At 41.9% G+C, this 20,218-nt stretch overlaps 1 long non-coding RNA gene across 1 annotated transcript in view; it reads right to left on the bottom strand.

The window, feature by feature from the left end:
- Window positions 1-205: 205 nt before the first annotated feature.
- LOC134759424 (uncharacterized) overlaps window positions 206-20,218 on the bottom strand; it is a 64,974-nt gene continuing 44,961 nt past the window's right edge. Inside the window, exon 4 of the long non-coding RNA XR_010135525.1 lies at window positions 206-308. This is a non-coding gene — a long non-coding RNA (uncharacterized LOC134759424). The remainder of the gene's footprint in view (window positions 309-20,218) is intronic.

Below are 20,218 nucleotides of genomic sequence, written 5' to 3'. Positions count from 1 at the left end.
TGCAAGTGTGCGGGGCCCACAAGGAGAAAGACCTCGAAAACGTGTTTGCAGCCTTTCATTGGGATTGCTTCCTATTTGAAATTGCCAATGTCATGACTCAAGGGGAGGGAGTTGTGGAAGAGGAGGCATCCGACATAACTCACTTACATTGGCTTTCTTCATTTGAATGTTGCCAGATTTAAATGTAAATTGTATATTAGCACTTTGGAGCTTCTAGAAGAGAAAAATGTATATGCTGAGCCTTCCAGATTTGTTTGGTTTGTCAGTTGTTTTCTGGGCTTGCTTTTTCAAATAGCTGATGCGTTTGTCTGCAAGACAAAGAAATGAAAACAACAGGGAGTTTTGTTTGTGGTCCTGTGAATCTGGCCTCATCAATTACAGCTTCCAGAGGAGTCTGATGTTAACCTGTCTGAAAGCAACAGTGAGAATAGCAAAATTCTTTGGCCACACTTCATGCTTTTCCATCAGCTCTCTACATCTAGCCCTTCTTCCTGCCACCAACTTTCCACAGTCATTCATTCAACAGGTATTTACAAAGTACCTCTTAGGATGCCAAGTACTTCACTAAGGGCTGGGGATAGTATGAAATCAAACCTCCCTGCCCATCTCTCCTTTGCCTTCATTCCACATCCCCCGAAATGAAGGTTTAAAAACTTACATCTTCTCCAGTACTTCCTCCTGAAGCACAAGAGAGACAAGAACAGATTTACCCAGCTTGAAGAGGAGCATTGTGTGAAAGGTCCCACCATGAAGAAAGTCCCAGAATACACGATTGCAAGAAAGAGGTAGGGAGTAGTGAATGGGAGGCACATTCATATCTCTCTTTTCTTTCTTTGGTAGAAATCTGCTGCTCCCAGTAAAGGAGAAAATGGAGACCTCATGTGGATTTAGAAAAGTCTAAGCTGAGAGGCCTGATTTGGAAATAATGAGATTATTCTGATAATGAGAATGAACATCTATATGATTATTTAAAATCCACAGAGGCCTTTTATATGCACAATCTCAGTGAATACCCAAAGCATCCCTAGGAAAGGTGTTAGGATCGCCTTTTCCTAGACAGGAAAGGGGCTCAGGGAGACTTGGCTTTACTGCTGGAAATTAACCAACTGGAGCTTTAACTTCTCCCTCCAAGAGCTTTGCTTCTCTCTCTCTCAAATCCAGGGCTTAGAGCAAGCACAGTGCTGCCACAACTGAGAAGAGGCTGCCTTGTACAAACTTGCACATAATATCTTAACTCAGTCTTTTTCCAACACAGGCGGCCTTCAGCTTTATGTAAGGGAAGGAAAATCCTGTGAAAAGGAATCATGAGCCTAATCAACAGAGAAGGAAATGGAGGTTGGGAAAAATTAAGCAAGTTGCCTCAGGTCACGTAGCAAGAAGTAGTGGAGCTGGAATTTGATCCCCAGTCAGTCAATCTGACGCCAAAGTACAGAAGCAGGAAAGGCCCTGCTGCCCTGGCAGTGAAGGTAGAATGAAGCCTGCATCTGTCACCATGCAACAGACAAAAATATTGTGCTTAAGCCAAGAATCCTGGGTTGGAATTTCAGCTATGTCACCTCCTAGCTGTGTGACCTTGGCCAAGTCACGTAACCTCTCTGATCCTTTAGCTGTAAAATAAGGAAGACAGGGGTGTAATGTGGATTAAATATAATAATGCGTCTGCATCCAGTGTACATACACTAAAACTCTACACCGGGTATGGAGGTTCCCAGAGGATGTTGAGCTACAGCTCACAAAGGGAGAATACAGCAAAAAGTACAGATACCTGTGGACAAGTGCCCTTTGGAATAGGCAAACATTGATTAAAATAAATGAGATGCTTTAATCCTGGGTCTGGCCAAACCACCTAAGGCCTCACAAACCAATGGGTGCTTTCAGGGCTAAAAGTTAGCTGCAAAGCCCCAGGCCCACACTGATTACTAAAACAGGTGCTTAGTGCTGTGGCAAGGGAGTGGCCTTTCTTCTTCTCCTGGGAATCCAACATGGCTGTTCTGGCTGCATTTCCCAACAGCTGCTGAAACTTCCCAAGTGCTGACATTTTACCCAGTTCCTTATAACATGCTTATGTAACTTTTCTGATCTATTTATTTTGCTTACATTTCCACCTAAAGCTTCTGATATTTTAAAAATTATTAAATGCATGAGGATTCCACTCATCCCCTCAAAAAAATATCAGTTGAGTCCCTACTATGTCCCAGAGCAATTTAGAAAAGAGGAACTGGCACATGACACAACTTTAAAAACACCAAAAACTTACATTTTGTAAAGTGGTAGGACACAAAGTGCAACACTGTGCAACGCTGTTTTCTGGGTCATTTCTTTACAAGCATATACAATTCTTCCCTTCTGTTTAAATAGTTTACATCTAGGATCAGCTTGATTATTTTGCCCAGTCTTTCTGTGGCCATCAACATTCTCAACTTTCCTAAAGTCTAAGTTAAGTCCCTTTCAAAGGCAGTTTTATTGTCCTACTTCATTTTAGGGAAGAAAATGCTAGAAAGCTGTCAGATTACTGGTGTGTTGTGTGGCTTTCTTTCCTAAAATGTAGTAATATGGAGTACCTTATTTAGTATTCACATAAATACAACTAAATCACACTGATTCAAACAGTTTTAACAAAGTGCATCCTGCCATGCAGGTAACTTTGCTCTTGCAGTCTTCCACTTCTTTGGTTAAATTCAAAAGCGCAAACTCAAAATTCAGCTAAGGGCTTTCATCAAGAAAAGAGCTTCTAAGTACTCATGACATTCAAATTGTATACGATACAGCTTTTGAGAGTGGTGTACTGTTTTCAGCAGCAGTAAGATTTGTTCCTTGAGAATACATCTTGTACCATGTTCACTAAGCCATCGAAGTAAACCAAGAAGGAGGAGGGAAAAGAAATTAACAACAGGACCGGGTAAGGTTGAACATTCCAAAACAACCAAGTCTCCCTCAGCATTTCCATAGAGGCTACATCCCTAGACTCTCCTCCAGCACTCCCTCAGTGTGAACAAGCGGTTTCCCACAGGTCTAGCGCAGATCATTCATTATGGCCACCCTCCCAGGCCCCTGAATGAACACATTGTGTTATCCTCATCCTCAGAGTCACTTAAAATGTTTGAATCTCTTTTTCAAGAACTATTCTCATCAAAAACCTTCAAGGTTCAACTCCTTCAATATGATTCTAACCATCTTTTCCTATCTCCCATTGCTTTCCCATTGTTACCCAAAATTTTGGTCCAGCTAAACTATTCAGCGTTTCTTGACCATGGCCCAAAGTTCACTGCTGCTGATTCTTGGCCTTGCTTCTCCCTCCGTCTGGAACATCCCTCTTCTGTTCCTCTGGCCATTGAGCCTATAAAGTCCTATCCATCCTTCAAAGGCCATCTCAGTGCTACATTCTGAACAAAATCATTTGAAATCCTTTGAACCTGATGTGATTTCTACATTTTTATCACTTCATTCCAGCCCTATAGCATTTTGCCTTTTCATGTGACATGTCTCATTCTGCTTATGATATTGTAATTCCCTTGAGAGAAGAAGCAATATCTTATCAAGTTTTTAACCTTCTAATACATGGCCTATGATCCTGGCTCAGGATAGAGTTCAAGTTTTGTGATATTAGATGGTGCTACAGCACACCTTTCCTACTAGAACATGTACAAATACAATCTTTTTCTGTTCTCTGGTATTGTGGAGAAAATAAAGACTGGAGTAGGACATAGAGGAGCTAATTAGATAGCCTTGGATAAGTCCGACTGGAGAAGTGAGGGTATAGGAAGGCTGTTATAGCCTTGTGGTAAACTGTTGGCTCTGCAGATGTGCCTCTAGGAATACAGGTACATGGAGTTGCTGAGGCAGATGGCACTGCGTGTGCCCAGTGGATAAAACACTTTAAAAATGGCCACATCCAGGTCTCTTGGCCATGCTGGAAATTTGGAGTCAGTGCAGTTTTCGGGCATTCTGACCAGGAACAGAATTGTCAGAAGCGATTTTACGACATGCTTTGATGAAAAATGCACCAAAAATATTGCCCAGGAATATATACATATGACACTGAAACAGTCATAATCTTAAAATTAAGCCAGGAAAACTGCCTAGACTGATCAGAAGAGAAGAAAAGATGGCTCCACCTCATTCTGCCTAAATACAGCTTTTTATTTTTTTAACAATATCTCCAAACTCCCAAATATACTTATGTGCAGAGATGGTGATCTGAACTGGGCTATAGAAGTCTGGGTTCTAGCTTAAAATCCTACATTAAATAGTTAGGTTACTTTGGGAAAATGACTTTACCTATCCAAGTCTCATGTTCTCAGCGCTAAATTCTAATAACCTGACATAAAATTTAGAAATGCTATAATTCATCTCAGTTCTACTCCTAATTCATATGTGGCTTGGTGTAGTCTCAGCCACTCATTCCTGAAGTATTTTCCTCCTTTGGCTTTTTTCTTGTATTTAATTATTTAATACCAGAGTTGCTCCTCTCACTTTGTTTCTTTTAGCACACTAGAACCCTCTGGGACTTTGACTGCTGACTCACTAAATTCTGTTCCTGGTTACAATTCCACAGGGAACTCTCACCCTTTCTGGGACTCTTCAGATCAACACACCATATGATGAAACTGTTTCTTGTGTTTCAAATGAACAAGAAGAAGAGAAAGGATTCCATATATTGAGGAATATCACATAAGTGGGAAACCACAGTCCAGGTCCCACCACCCCTTTCTCTTAATAACAAAATACAGGGAAGCCCAGTACTTGAAGAATGCTTAACCTCCATAGGCATTTGGCATAAGAATAAAAATCCACATGATTAGAGGATAGTTCTCACTTATACCTAAAATACTATTATTAAGTGAAATAGGCCTTCAAAATCTAAGGACATGGATGGTAGTGTATTTGCAAAAGATCTACTTTTGTATATTGCATGATGGTGACGGATTTAACTTTTAAATGAAACCAGTGCTCTTTAAGTGTCAACAGCTAACTAAAAGAAGGCAGAAGAGAAGTACATGGATTTGGGGCTCAGAAAAGTGAAATTTTTAAAAGAAGCAATTGCTTTATTATGGCATTCAAACATTGTAAAAAAAAAGGATGCGTGCTAACATTTTTTGAATGTCTAGTTACATGATCAATCTTGTGATAAATGTTTTCAATAAGTTATGGTATTGAATAGCCACAAGAACAATATTTCAACTCCATTTTGAATTTGGGGAAACTAAAAGTAAAACAAACATCCAAGTCCTTACCACCTGGCTTCAGAATCTCTCTTGTTTTTTCAACTCCATATTCTAAGTCCAGAATGTGGCCTCAAGAAGTCTTCGATTTCAACCAGCCCTCCTTCTTCCCTCATGTTCATCCCTGCTCCACCATGACTGTTTTTATATCATCATTGAGCTATGTCTGTCCTGTTCTTAGAATCCTACATTTAAGACTTTCCATTACATTTGTTGATAATCCACTTCAAGGGCTAAAATCCTTTATGATGAACAGCCATTTTCCATAAGTACCTAAATCCCTTTTGGTGCTATTTTAACTCAGTATTTTTACCCCCAGGTGTGATTCATCTATCCACTCATTTATATCTGACCCAAACATACTTTTCAAACTTAAATCTTACTGCTCCCTTTCATGGATGTTTTAACATTTTTTGTTTAAAAATAACATAAGAGGCCAGGCGCGGTGGCTCACGCCTGTAATCCGAGCACTTTGGGAGGCTGAGGCAGGGGGATTACTTGAGGTCAGGAGTTTGAGACTAGCCTGGCCAACATGGTGAAATCTCATCTCTACTAAAAGTACCAAGTTAGCCGGGCATGGTGGCGCGTTCCTGTAATCCCAGCTACTCAGGAGGCTGAGGCAAGAAAATTGCTTGAGCCCGGGAGGCAGAGGTTGCAGTGAGCCGAGATTGCGCCACTGCACTCCAGCCTGGGTGACAAAGCAAGACTCTGTCTCAAAACAACAACAACAACAACAACAACAAAAACTAAAAATAGAACTACCATACCCTCTAGCAATCCCATACTTGTCATTTATCCAAAGGAAAGGAAATCAATATATCAAAGAAACATCTGTGTCTCCATGTTTATTATAGCACTATTCACAACAGCTGAGATATGGAATCAACCTGTGTCTATCAGCTACTGAATGGATAAAGAAAATGTGGTATATATACATAATAGAATAGTATTCACTAATGAAAAAGAATGAAATCCTGTCATTCATGGCAACATGGATAAAATTGGAGGATATGTTAAGAGAAATAAGCCAGAAACAGAAACCTAAACACTGCATGTTCTCCTCCGTATGCAGAAGCTACAAGAAGTTGATATCATAGAAGGAAATAGTAGAACAGAGGATACTAGACGCCAGGAAGCATGAGGGAAGGCGTCATAGGGAGAGATTTGTTAAAAGATACAATTACAGCTAGATAGGAGGAATAAGTTAGAGTATTCTATACTACTGTAAGATGATTCTAGTTTCAAATAGCTAGAAAGAGGAAATTGAATGTTCCCAATACAAAGAAATGATGAATATTTGAGATGATAGGTATACTAATTACCCTGATCTGATCACTATACAGTATATGTATGGAAACATCATTATGTACTCAATAAATATGTACAACTATTGTATGCAAATTTTAAAAATAAAATTTAATTTAATAAAAGGAAAAAAATAAAATCCTAACAATCCTCAAAAGCCACCTCAAATAACTGCAACCTTTGCAACTTTGTCATTTTTCCTATGTCTGTTTCCTCTTCCCTCCCAGTCTAGAGGTTCTGTGAGAGCTGAATTCACTTCTGGTTCATCTTTGAATGCCCAGAAAATGCAGTAAAATATTTAATAAATGGTAGAGAAAATAATTTCTCAGAGGAGAAGATGTTTTCCTTTCTGTTAAAAACTTAAAGATACTTTTTAAATTTTGCTTTGCAGCTTATTTGCTTTCTCTTTTCAAAGATAAACTATTCCTACACCCTTTAATAATCCCTCTTGAGCTCAATTTTAAAATATGTGGTTCTCTTCTGTGAAATTGAAGAGGCCCTAAATCTGTCAGAGTAGTAACTGGGGAAAAAATGGAAATAGAATCACAGTATGTCAGAGTTAGAAGAAGCAAGGTAGCTTTACAGGAGGTGGAGGAAACTGTGTGGAATCACCTAGCTGGTAATGTTTCAGAACCAGGGCTCTAGCCTGGGCATCCTGACCCTCAAACAACCCCAAGAATCATATTTGACATGAAGGTTGCATGTGTCACTGCATATATACAGTAAGAGTCATTTCTTTTGCTCTCAATCTCTTGCAATTTCAACACAAAATTCCAATTTGGCAAAGTAGTGGCCAGACTGGTAGAATAAGGCCATTTGAATCCTAAAAGCTTATGTGAGTCCAATCCCAAAATGAAATATTTTCATCTTTCCTCCATGGCCTAGGTTAGTGGGGCTGGATCAGCTATGTGACCATGTCTATTCTGAAGGTCTATAAATCAAGAAGTGGAGAGAGGGCCTGTTTGCATTTGCACTCCTTGATCCGATCTTTACCCTACTCCATTCTGTCCTGGGAGGCTAACCCATGTAGACTTCATCACCATGCTTACTTTGTCCCCTGTTTTCCTATTTGGTTTGGTCACTGGTATGTTTCGGCAAGTGATCAGAGAGAGGGAGAAAAGTAAGTTTGGGGTATTTATTCTTGTTGCTTCCTCCTCCTTGGGTTGCTGCACACTGTCCTTACTTTCTGAGGGTTCCTGTTAAGTGGCTCTCAATATGCAGCTACCTTCTCTGGGTTCTAGTGACAGCTCCCTCCCTTTGTGCCCTCAGGGTGTAGGGTAGTAAAGTCTCTCCAATAAGGCAAGCCCAGGAATACTGCACCATCCTTTGTTGGTTTCCTTAAACTCTGCCCACAATCCTATGAGTAGATTCTTCATTAAAGTCTCCTCCCAGTTTGAATATGTCATTTTATCCCACAGTCACTACTCTGAAAGATATAGGGATTCAATTTCACAGAAAATAACCAGATATTTTAAATTGAGCTCAAGAGGAATAGTTAAAAGGGACATGAAGAGTTTATCTCCTTATATATTCTCATTGTTAATCCCTTGTCAGATGGGTAGTTTGCGAAAATTTTCTCCCATTCTGTGGGTTGTCTCCTCACTTTGTTGATTGTATCCTTTGTTGTGCAGAATCTTTTTAACTTGATGTGATCCCATTTGTCCATTTTTGCTTTGGTTGCCTGTGTCTGTGGGGTATTGCTCAAGACCAAGACCTCTAATGAAGGTGATTTCTTCTGGAGATATGATTTAGTTTCTTGCTTTTTATTTCTTGTGTATCCATTGTATGTTTTTTGGTTTGAGGTTATCATGAGGCTTGCAAATACTATCTTATAACCCATTGTTTTAACCTGATAACAACTTAACACTATTTGCATAAACAATCAAGCAAAAAGAAAACTAATAAAACTCTACACCTTAACTTTGTCTTCCTTTTTTAACTTTTTGTTGTTTCTATTTACATCTTACTGTACTGACTGTGTCTTGAAAAGTTGTAGTCATTGTTTTTGATTGATTTATCATTCAGTCTCTCTGCTAGGATAAGAGTAGTTTATACTTCACAGTTACAGTGTTATAATATTCTGTGTTTTTCTGTGTACTTACTGTTACAGTGAGTTATGTACCTTCAGGTAATTATTTGTCAGTCCTTAATGTCCTTTTCTTTCTGATTGAAGTACTCCCTTTAGCATTTCTTGTAGGACAGGTCTGGTATATTGATGAAATCCCTCAGTTTTTGTTTGTCTGGGAAAGTATTTCTCCTTCACATGTGAAAGATGTTCTTGTCAGATATACTATCCTAGGTATAAGGGTGTGTTTTTTTTTTCCTCAGCACTTTAAATATGTTGTGTCACTCTCTTCTGGCCTGTAAGGTTCTCACTGAAAAGTTAAATCTGCTTGGTGTTCTACAGCCTTCTTGTTCTTGGATATTGATATCTTTATCTAGGTTTGGGAAGTTCTCTGTTACTATCCCTTTGAATAAACTTTCTACCTCTATCTCTTTCTCTACCTTCTCTTTAACTCTTAGATTTCCCCTTTTGGGGCCATTTACTAGATCCTGTAGGCATGCTTCATTGTTTTGTATTCTTTTTTCTTTTGTCTCCTCTGATTGTGTATTTTCAAATAGCCTGTCTTCAAGCTCACTAATTCCTTCTTCTGATTGCATTATTCAGTAAGCCAATTGCATTTTACAGCTCCAAAGTTTCTGGTTGATTCTTTTTAATTATTTCAATCTCTTCGTTAAATTTATCTGATAGAATTCTGAATTCCTTTTGTGTGCTATCTTGCATTTCTTTGAGCTTCCTCAAAATAGCTATCTTGAACTTTCTGGCTGAAAGGTCACATGTCTGTTTTCCCAGGATTGGTCTCTGGTGCCTTATTTAGTTCATTTGGCAAGGTCATGTTTTCCTGGATGGTGTTGATGCTGGTGGATGTTCTTCAGTGTCAGGCATTGAAGAGTTAGGTATTTATTATATAGTCTTTGCATCTGGGCTTGTTTGTACCTATCCTTCTTGGGAAGGCTTTTCAGATATTTTAAAGGACTTGGGTACTATGATCTAAGTTGTATCTGCTTCAGGGGACATGCCAAGTCCAGTAACACTCTGATTCTTATAGACTCAGAGGTACTACCTTGATGGTCTTGGACAAGATCCAGGAGAATTATCTGAATTACCAAGAAGGGACTCTTGTTCTTTTCCCTTACTTTCTCCCAAACATACAGAGCCTCTTCCTCTGTTCTGAGACACCTAAAGCTGGAGGTGGAGTGACACGAGTATCCCTGTGGCCACCACCGCTAGGACTGCATTGGGTCAGACCTGAAGCCAACACAGCACTGGGCCTCACCCAAGGCCCACTGTAATCAGGCCCTGGCTACTGCCTATGTTTCCTCAAAGCCCTGGGGCTCTACAATCAGCAAATAGGAAAGCCAGCCAGGCCTGTATCTTTCTCTTCAGGTTGGTGAGGTCCCCTAGTCCCCATCTGGGTCCAGGAGTCAGGGAATGGAATAAAAACCTCACACGTCTATCTGGTGTTCTATTGTATTGCAGCTGAGCTGGCACTCAAACCACATGATGCAGTCATTCCCATTCTTCTCTCCCTTTCTCAAAGGTAGAGGAGCCTCACCCCATAGCCACCACCCTAGGCCATGAGGAGTACTGCCAGACTGTAACTGGTGTTCCCTTATAACCCAAGATCTCTAAAGGCAGCTTGTCATGAATGCTGCCTGGCCTGGGACTCACCCTTCAGGGCAGTGGGCTCCTTGCTGGCCCGGGGTAGGTCCAGAAATGCTGTCAAAGGGTTGAGTCCTGGAATTGGGGACTGCAAAAGCCCTCTTGGTGCTCTATCCCCACTGTGACCATGCCGGTACCTAAGGTACAAGTCCCCTTTGCTTTTCCCTTGGCTTTTCTGAAGCAGGAGTTTTGCCCCATAGCCACCACAGCTGGTAATGTGCTGAGTCTCATTTGAAGCCAGCAAGTCTCAGAAGTTCACCCAAGGCCTTCGATGTAGTACTTGGGTATGGCTACTGGTTATTCAGGGCCCAACGGCTCTTCAGCTAGCAGGTGATACATGCTGCCAGCACTGGACCCTTTGTTTTCAAGGCAGAAGTTTCCCTTCTGGCCCAGGATGTGTCTAGAAATGTCATCTGGAAACTAGGGCCTCACGACTCTGCCCAGTGCCCTATCTTACTGTGGCTGATCTGGCATCCAAGATGCAAGACAAAGTCCTCCTCATCCTTCCCTCTCCTCTTCTCAAGCAGAAGGAAGAGTTCTCTTTTAGAGTCACAAGCTGTGCAGCCTGGGGTTAGGGGAGAGATGAGACCAGAGCTCCCTTGGCTTCCCCAGCTGGTGTCTCAGTATGCCACATGCTCCCTTAGTCCACTGTCCCTGGGCCTAGTTCAGCCCTAGGCCTCACCTAAGAGAGCCTGTCCTTATGGCCTAGACTGCCTTTCAAGTTTACTTGGAGAGACAAAGTGCTGTAGCAAGGTTTGTAAGCACTCAAGTTCAGCCTGCTGGGATTGGCAATTCCCCTCTAGCTAGGGCTCGTTTAAATGCTCCTTCTGTGGGTGGGCATCAGCTGAGTCTGATCTGGTTTTCCTTTCTGCTCTAATAGAACAGCATGGCGTTCAGCGACTCACAGTAGCTGTGTTCTTCCTCCCGCAGCACCCAGAGAGTCTCTCCACACCAGGCCACCACTGCCAGAGGATGGAGAGAGATGGCATTTCTGATTCAGGACTGTTTTCTCTATCTCTTCAGTGCCTCTTTCAGCCATATGAAGTTAAAAATAGGTCTATGAGCGCTCACCTGAGTTTTGCTTTTTATGAAGGCTTTTTTGTGTGTGTAGATAGTCGTACAACTTGGTGTCTTGTTGGGGAGGACAATTGGTGGAGGTTTCTATTTTGCCATCCTGCTGTACCCTCCAGGATTCAATTTATTTGATTTTTTAAAAATTTTTTCATTTTGATTTTTATAATTTCAGAAAAAGCACCAAAGAAGAAAATAAATAAGGCAAAGGGAAAAAAAGTAGTGGATTCACAACTATGTGCCAATTTTTATAGGTCTGTTATTACTTCTAATCCTCACAGCAACAAAGGTTTTATGTATCAAAGGAAATAGATTTTGCTATAGCCCCGTTTTACCAAGAAGGAAACTGAGACTCAGAGAAAGTAACTTGTGCAATGCTAGTGTTGAAACCACAACTGAAACCCTACTCTTGCTGAATCTAATGCCATACTCTTTCTTTCATCACTTCACACAAGTGTTCCATGTAGATGCTCTGGAATTAATGCTTTATTTTTTAACCTTGTCTTGCTTGTCAGGACAGCCCAGTAACCTTTGTAAACCTGCATCAGCTCCAAACCTGCTGCCTGCTCCTATTCCCAGTGGAGCCTCTCACCCTCCCTGACCCTCCAGCCCTACCCACCCTATGTTCATAATCTGCATGACAGAAAGAACACATGAGTTGCTGGGCCTGGGCACAGCCCTCAAGATCTCAAAATGATTTTACTGGCTTTTAAAAGGCATCTCTTCACTAACCCTTTGGGCAGTAACTCAGCATTTGGATCCCCAGGGTAAAGATTCGAAAATGGAAGAAAGCCTGGCAAGGTTGTAACTTGCCCTTCAGTCAGATGTGAGCTGGTGCCAAAGCCTCCTGTCAGCTGCTTCTCCCTCCCCCGCTTCCTTGTCTCAACAGGTTTAAATATGCCCAACACTCAGGTGGAAATATGGCTTGGGTGGGAGGACAAACTAAGGAAAAGAGAAGAATGAGTGGAGCAGCCAAGTACAGAAGACATTGTTAGAGAGGGTTGGATGATTATTGCAAACAAAATATCTAAGAGCAGAGACCAACAGAGCCTTTTAATAAAAATTGCTAGAAGAAATAATCTGGCAGCAACATGGCAGGAGTAGCTCAGTTGTTCTGGTCAATCACTCAGACTTCAGATTGCAGAGTGAGGCCAACAGCAACTCTGGATCAGAATGATGTAAGGGTTGGGATGGTTCAAAGCACAAGGCTCATATCTCAAACATGTATAGATTGAAACACTCCCCACTAACCACTATCACTTAGCCTGGCATGTACTTATGTAACCAAAGTACCTTCTGCTTTGATCGTGCCCGCCTGCATGACAGTGGTATTCCACTCCACATAACACATGTTATTTCTGGGTATCTCTAATAGGATGCCTCACATGTCTACAAACCAGCCTGTTGACCTCAGTATCTTCAGTGGTCTTCCTCTCTTGAAAATGCTTCCTCTTGTTCATGATACTGTCCACAAAGTCCCTAAGAGCTTACCCCTACCTCTGCCCATCTTGAGAACAAGAGGGTCCATGCCACGCCATTGTGTGTGGAGGCTCCCAAAGCCTCTAGCCTTCTAGGCACCAGGCTAAGCCACCTCACCAATATTATGCTGTACATTCTCACTCAAGCCCCAGAGAAAGTCTGCTTGGCTCAGAATCTCATCAAGTCTGTCTTGAATAGCACATGTTGGCTTTTATGTTCACCTGCAAAGCACAATACCAAGACCCAGTCCACTGGAACTTGCTGAGAAATGCAATGAGCTGCTATAGACCAGGGGTGTCCAATGTTTTGGCTTCCCTGGGCCATATTGGAAGAAGCATTGTCTTGGGCCACACATAAAATGCACTAACACCAACAATAGCTGATGAGCTTAAAAAATTCCAAAAATCTCATAATATTTTAACAAATATTTTCACATTTGTGTTGAGCCACATTCAAAGTCATCCTGGGTCACATGCTGCCTGCAGGCAATGGGTTGGACAAGCTTTCTGTAGACTTTCCAAGAAGAAGACATTTCTTGAGCTCCATGTTAAATATTTGTTACTTAACAAACATTTAATAAATAATAACTGTGTTCTAGCCCTTGGTCAGTGTTACCCTTAGGAATGCAAAAGTTAGAACAATATATTTTAATTTTTTTCTCTGTATCCACAAATCTAATAGCTGTCCCCAAATATGTGTACATATAGTATCAGTTCACTATAGGTACCGTAATTCTTAACTGAAGAAATTGTCCCTGCAAGAGAAAGGGGAAAATGTATTCTAATTTGAAGATGACTCCCAGGCAATTCTAATGAGAAGGAATGCCCTTCTCCAGCCTGACAGCCTCCTCCCACTGTCATAATATTGAGAATCACAGTGTTTCCCCAAATCAAAAGACCTTTTTTAATGAGCATTATTAAGCTCGTTCGTAAGTGGAAAATAATGCAAAACCAATGAAAACTGAGCTATGGGCAATACACATAGCTCTGCCTCGCTATTGCCTTCTTCGTGAAAAACATTTAAGAAAACTCAACCCTCTCTCAGAGAAAGCAGAGGATTCCAGAGAGCACGTGAGCACCTCAGCTTAGCCCTCTGCTGTGCATGGCAGTTCATCTAGGTCCTTGCTAAGAGGTATGGTGGAAAGAGCAAAAGAGGCACACATGTGGTGCCACAGATTACCTCTCTTGCTCACAATGCCATTTTAGATGGCTCAGTATTTCAAAGATGCTGACTGTGGTCATTGTTTTCCTGTACTCTGAGATGATCCAATAGAGATTGTCAGTAGTTGGCACGGTTTACGTGGAGTAGCATTTCACCTTTTCATACCACAATGTAAAGCTTATGTAGAATAATCAGAAGTGAGGATGATTGTACCACCTTTATCAGTTGAATAGTGGGCTTAGCCTGAGTGATTTACACAGAAAATCATACCATGGAAAAGGGGAAAACACAATCTCCTTTTGGTGTCTGACCTCATACATCATGACATGATAAAACAAATGTCACCTATGCAAGAACTTTACCACTGAAAGGCAGATCACTATAGGTCTTCAATTTTTTAAAGAAATCGTAGCATTTTAATTTCCCTTAAATTCTTAAATAACTGGTAGGTTGCCTTTGCTCCTGTACCAATAGTGTGCTTGTGGGAAGTCAATTATAGAGAAGAGTGGGAAGCAATTTTATCAGCCCACTCAAAAAATTGAAAGATGTCAGGGGAAAGAAAGCAGGCTTTGGAGTTAAGCAGATGTGCATTCAAATCTTAACTAGGCCACTCTTTAGCTGATGATCTTCAACAATTCGTTAGCTTTTCTGTGACTGTGTTATCAATATCTAATTTACAAGGTTGTAGAGGCTAAATAGAAATAATGTACATAAATTTGCTGGGTACAGTCTGGGCACAGCAGCTCACGCCTGTACAATAGATCTCCAAAACTTATTCATCTTGCATGACTGAAACAACTTTGTATCCTTTGACCAGTACCCTCCCTGTTTCTCCCTCCCTCCAGCCTGACACCTTGGGAGGGTGAGGCATGAGGATCACTTGGGCCTAGGAGATCGAGGCCAGCCTGGGCAATATACTAGGATCTTGTCTCTTCAAAAAATAAAGAAAAATTAGCTAAGCATGGTGGTGCATGCCTGCTGTCCCAGCTACTCAGGAGGCTGAGGTGGGAGGATTGCTTGCTTGAGCCCAGGAGGTCAAGGCTGCAGTGAGCCATGATTACACCACTGCACTCCAGCCTGAGCAACAGAATGAGACCCTGCCTCAAAAAAAAAAAAAAAAAAAAAAAAAAAAAAGAAAAGAAAAGTTGCTGGGAACATTGTCTGGTACACAGCAAGGACTCAATATACTACAGTAGTTAGAGGACAAGGAGGAGGAGGAGTGATAGAGAGTCAGCAAGCACTTGCTTGTAATAGTAGTGCTAGTTGCCATTATTATTAACCTTAGAAGAAAGACAATGTCTAGGCAGAACTGAGATTCAGATGGCAAGAAAGGCCAACCTTCCATGCCTTTCTCATGCCACATCTTGGCCTAGGAAGGAAATAATTTACCCAAGATCATATAGACATAGTAGCCATCTGAGTCGAGATTTGAATGCAGGACTGTCTAACTCCAGAGCAAGAAGAGTGGCTGCCAAGAAGTAAAGGCATAGTGGAAAAAGATAGCATAGTATAATAATTAGACTAGCTCAGAGGTCAGACAGGCCTGAGTTCAAATCCTCACTCTGCCATTTTCTGGTTGTATAACCTTAGGAAAACTACTCAGTGTCTGAGCTTTAGTTTTTTCATTCTTAAGATCAGTTTACTGATACATCACTCTAAGAACTTTTAAGATAATCAAACAAGATCACATAAAGTTTTCTTTTCCTCTTACCATGCTTGGTACACAAAAAGTTTACAGGAGAGGGCATATATTATCATGATCATTTCATAAGAAATAAAGTGCCCAATCTGGTGCCCAAAAAAAGTATCACTGGGCATAACAGGGGAGAGGTGAGGGAGGACAAGTACTGTAACAACCAAGGGAATTGAAGAAAGCCTGGAGGAGACGGGATGACGGAGTGGGTGCCGCAGCACTGGAGGGCCAAAGCAGGCTGAAGGGCCCATTTAACTTAGGCTGGTTGACCATATTGTGGCCAGAGTGAGAGTACCAATTGTGGTCCAGAAAAGAAGCCAAAGGTCAAAGCTGAAGGCCTTTGTAGGAGCCTAAGAGGGAAAACAGGACAAGGAGACAGATGGCAGGAAGATGAGGAATGAGTCAGGGAGCAACATCTGAGGCAGATTGGGGTGAGCCGTAAACTATTCAACCCAGAGGCTGCGACCCATGTGGGCGTGTCAGGGCTCCATTTCCATGTGTGCCAGCTGTGTGGTGTGGGAAAGGGCTGACAGCTTGAAGGCAGCGAGCAGGACAGGGCAGGGAACCATCCGCTCAGCAATAGTGCTGATGGGAGAGGCGGTGTCAGCATGTCAAAGGCAACAATTCCCAGCCCACATCATCAGGAATGAGCTGTGGAAGCCAGAAAGCAAGGGCATTGCGGATCGGCACCAGCTGCTTAGGCCATAAAACTGGGCATTCAAGGATAGATAGCGTGAGATGCTCCGGGGTCCAGCCAGGGAAACAGATGAAGAGAAAGGAGGGGTTTGGGAGAAGCTGAACTGTTAGCTTTTGACCTGCTTCCTATTGATATCTCCCTCCAGGCTTCTGTTACCAAGCAATGGGGGATTCATTTCCTCGGCCATTTAATAAATCTTTGTTGAATAATTACTCTGTGCTGGACACTTCTAAGCAGTAGGGATACCACAATAAAAAGAAAGACATGGTCCTTTTCTTCAAATAGTTTTTTTGGGGAGAAGGGGAGAGAAATTACAGACAGTAAATAAGCAAATAGGTAAAATCATTTCAGATGGGGAAAAGTGCCATAAAGACAATTAAGAAAGGTGGTGTGAGAGAAAGGAATGGTAATGGGTAGTGAGAAAGTTTCTTTAGACAAGGTAGTCAGGAAAGGTCATCTGAGAAGGTGATAGTTAAAATGAAAACTAAATGACAAGAAGGATATAGCTCTGTACAGATCTGGAGGAGACACTTGCCTGCATGTACCCTCTCTCCCCTAGATCCCTGCGTATGGCCCCCTTCCCCCTAGTTCCCTAAAGTCAATGTCGGAAGATGAAGCAGAAAGCAGCAATTCTATGGTATTTCTTTTCTTCTCAGATTTTTCTCCCAGCCTGAAAATTGATCTAGAAACTATTTATCTACTTGTCTCTTTATTCATTCAACATGTATTAGGTGTCTACCATGTACCAGGTACTTTGATGGACACAGGGAAGGTGACATAATACAGGTACTGGCATCTGACCACAGACCAAGGACCTAAGAACAGGATTCAATACTTAATGTGTATTTCATTTAGATCAAAATTAAACTAGGGATTATTTACAGTGGCCAAGATATGGAATCAACCCAAATGTCCATCAACAGATGAATGGATAAAGAATTGGTGTATACATACAATGGAATTTTTTTTCTGCTGTACAACATAGTACCTATAGTTAACAATAGAGTGTTTTGCACCTAAAAATTCACAAAGAGGGTAGATCTCATTTATGTAAGTGAAGTTACCACCAAGAAAGTGGGGGTGGGGGGATGCAAATAAACCTTTGGAGGTGTTGGATATGTCTATTACCTTTATTTTGGTGATGGTATAATTGGTGTTTGCATATGTCCAAACTCATCAAATTGTACATATTAAAATATATATATGTATTCCTTTTATCAATTATGCCTCAATAAAGCTGTTTTTAAAAAAATAAACTAGGGAGAAGTATGTGTGTGTATTTGTGCACGTGTGTGCTATGTGTGTGTTTATCTGGATAAACATACACCTGGCAGCATATGAGTTCACAAACAAAAATCAATGTCCCAGTATATATTTGGCTGAAGCAGGCGTAAAGGAATCTTGTTGCACAGTGAAAGTTACTTCCACACACTCAGCCAAAACAAAGCTTGCTAAACTCTGAAAAGCAAAGACTAGATATGAGATAGTCATCCTGTTACAAGTTTCATAAGGAGCTAAAAATACAGAAGAGGAAAACAATGATCTCAGCAAGGTAATTGCCGATAGGTGAAAAAATGAAGCAGACAGAATATGAGCAGCAATTTGGCAGTCCTGTGGGGAGGGGATGAGTTTGTGGGGCTAATGTCAGTGTGGCATACCACCAGTAGTTACAGTCCAGCAAAACAGATTGAAACTAGTTATCCAACTATTCCTGAAACTGCACTCCTCACTGCCTTAAGACACGCTCAGGGGATAGGGGACAACAGGAGAAAGGTGACAAGCTGACAGGAAGGAGAATATGGGTATCTTTTTTCCACACCTTCAAACATTCCAATTGATCTTTCTTAACTAACATTTTTCCTGTGTGGATTTTATGCACCAATGGTAAGCAATGTCCCTTGGACATTCCTTCCCAGGCAGGAAACTTTGTTTTTGTTTGGGCTCAGCCAGGATCTCTGGGCTGCAGGCATGTTGTTTTATTTTAAGAAAGTGGCTGTATTTTAGCTAGGGAGCATGTTTTGAGCAGAGGTTTTAAAGTGCCATCTTCCAGAATGAGTTAGTCCAGACTGAAAACAGCGAGGAAGCTGGATAAAATTAAAGACCTCAAGGGATCTTTCCAAGAGCTCTGATTTGGTGAAAATAATTTAGTGATTAGTCCCTTCAGCATCTTTAGATCCTTATCAACTCAATGAGTGGGCTAATGCCTGCAACCTCTACAGTTTGCCGGGATTCTGAATTGATCAAGTTACAATGAAACCACACAGGTACAGAGCTGCTGGCTTGCAAAGGAGTCCTCCCTCAGAAAGTTCTTGGCTCCGGCTAGGAAAGAACACTACCACATTTTTCTTGGCTTTTTATAGGGTGTTGATCCAAGGATCTGTTTTTACATTTGAATGTGGCAGTCAACTGCAGCATAATCGATTGCAGACCTTTGTGAAAAATCACTGCGAAGGCTTCAGCAGAGAACTGTGGGCTGGCTGCAGAGAACTGCTCTGTCAGCAGGTTAGGAACTGGGCGCTTGTCCATGTTTTCCTTATTTTTAAAGGAGTCATTGACCTTCCACAGGCCTGTATCAAAATGGGGGGAACAAAAATGCTGCCAGACGGGGCGGAATTGGAAGAGGCCTCTTTCAGGGGCTGGAAAGGCCTTCGTTTAGTCTATTTACTGTCATGGAAATTCTGAGTGTGACTTAGAGGCCTCCTTGGCTCTGAGCCAGGTGGAAAGGTTTGGAAAAAAAAAAGCAGAGACTCAACTGGGGAGCGAGCTGGGTGGGAAAGCAGCTGCCCTGGCACAGCCCCCAGAGGGATGTGAAGAGCCCCAGCGCCTATTGTGCAAAGGCAGATTCAGAAATCCCTGCAAGTTTGAACATAGGTGACAGCCAATGTCACTGTTCCAGAGTGGCCAGATTTGATAAACTTGCTGAGAAGTTGTTAGAATTTGCTCTTGATGAAGGAGGCTTCACTCGACATGCCATTCATTCCTTCATTTGTTCTTCAAACAATCTTTAAGGGCCTACTGTGTTTGAGACACACCACGCTCAGCACTGAGAATACAGTCACGACAAACACAATCTCTGCCTACTATTCTGTAGGAAGACAGTCTAGTAAAAACAGCTAACTATACTACAATAGTTAGGCAGACCACAGCCACCATAGGAGTATTAGAACAGTCTCAGATCTACCCTGCAAGGCCTCTCTCCAGGGCACCTCAATTCATTTCATCAATCATCACTGGAATTCCTTTCAACCCTGTGCTAAGAGTTTAGTCCCACCATATTATGGGCCCACATGATCCAAGTGAGTTGGTACTCTCCCAGGTTACAGAAATTCGCTCCCTGTCTAGTGCAAAGGATGTATGAGCTACAACTTGTCCCCTCTCCCAGGGGGATTTGCATTTTAAAGAGGATTATCACCTCAGCTAAAGGCAAGGTTCCCCCAGTGCAGGCTTTTAGGCCAAAGCAGGAAGAGTAGAGAGTGTCTTAGAGAAGCAGAAGACTGCCTTCCTAGAAACACAGATGTCACTCCGGGGAGGCAGCCTGCCCGCCCTGGGCTTTAGGCCGTTCTGGAACTGAAAGGGGGTTGGAAACCATCTGGCAGGATACGAAAGAGAAAGCCCGTGGCGAGCAGCCACCGGAGCCTTGCTTTCCTGGGCTGGCCTTCCTAAGCTCCCCACAAGCAAGGACTTGTTTTCTGCTAAGCTCTCAGGGAGTCTAAGAAGGGGTTTAGGTGAGAGTGTGTGTGTGTGTGTGTGTGTGTGTGTGTGTGTGTGTGTGTGTTCTACAGCCTAAAGAGAAACTGCACATAGGGGAAGCATGTGAGGTAAAGAGGTCAGAGAAAAGACGCAAAGAGAACAAGCAAGACAGCGGT

Source organism: Pongo abelii, chromosome 9 (assembly GCF_028885655.2).
Source record: "Pongo abelii isolate AG06213 chromosome 9, NHGRI_mPonAbe1-v2.0_pri, whole genome shotgun sequence".
NCBI lineage: Eukaryota > Metazoa > Chordata > Mammalia > Primates > Hominidae > Pongo > Pongo abelii.
This window is presented reverse-complemented; position numbering and strand designations above follow the sequence as displayed.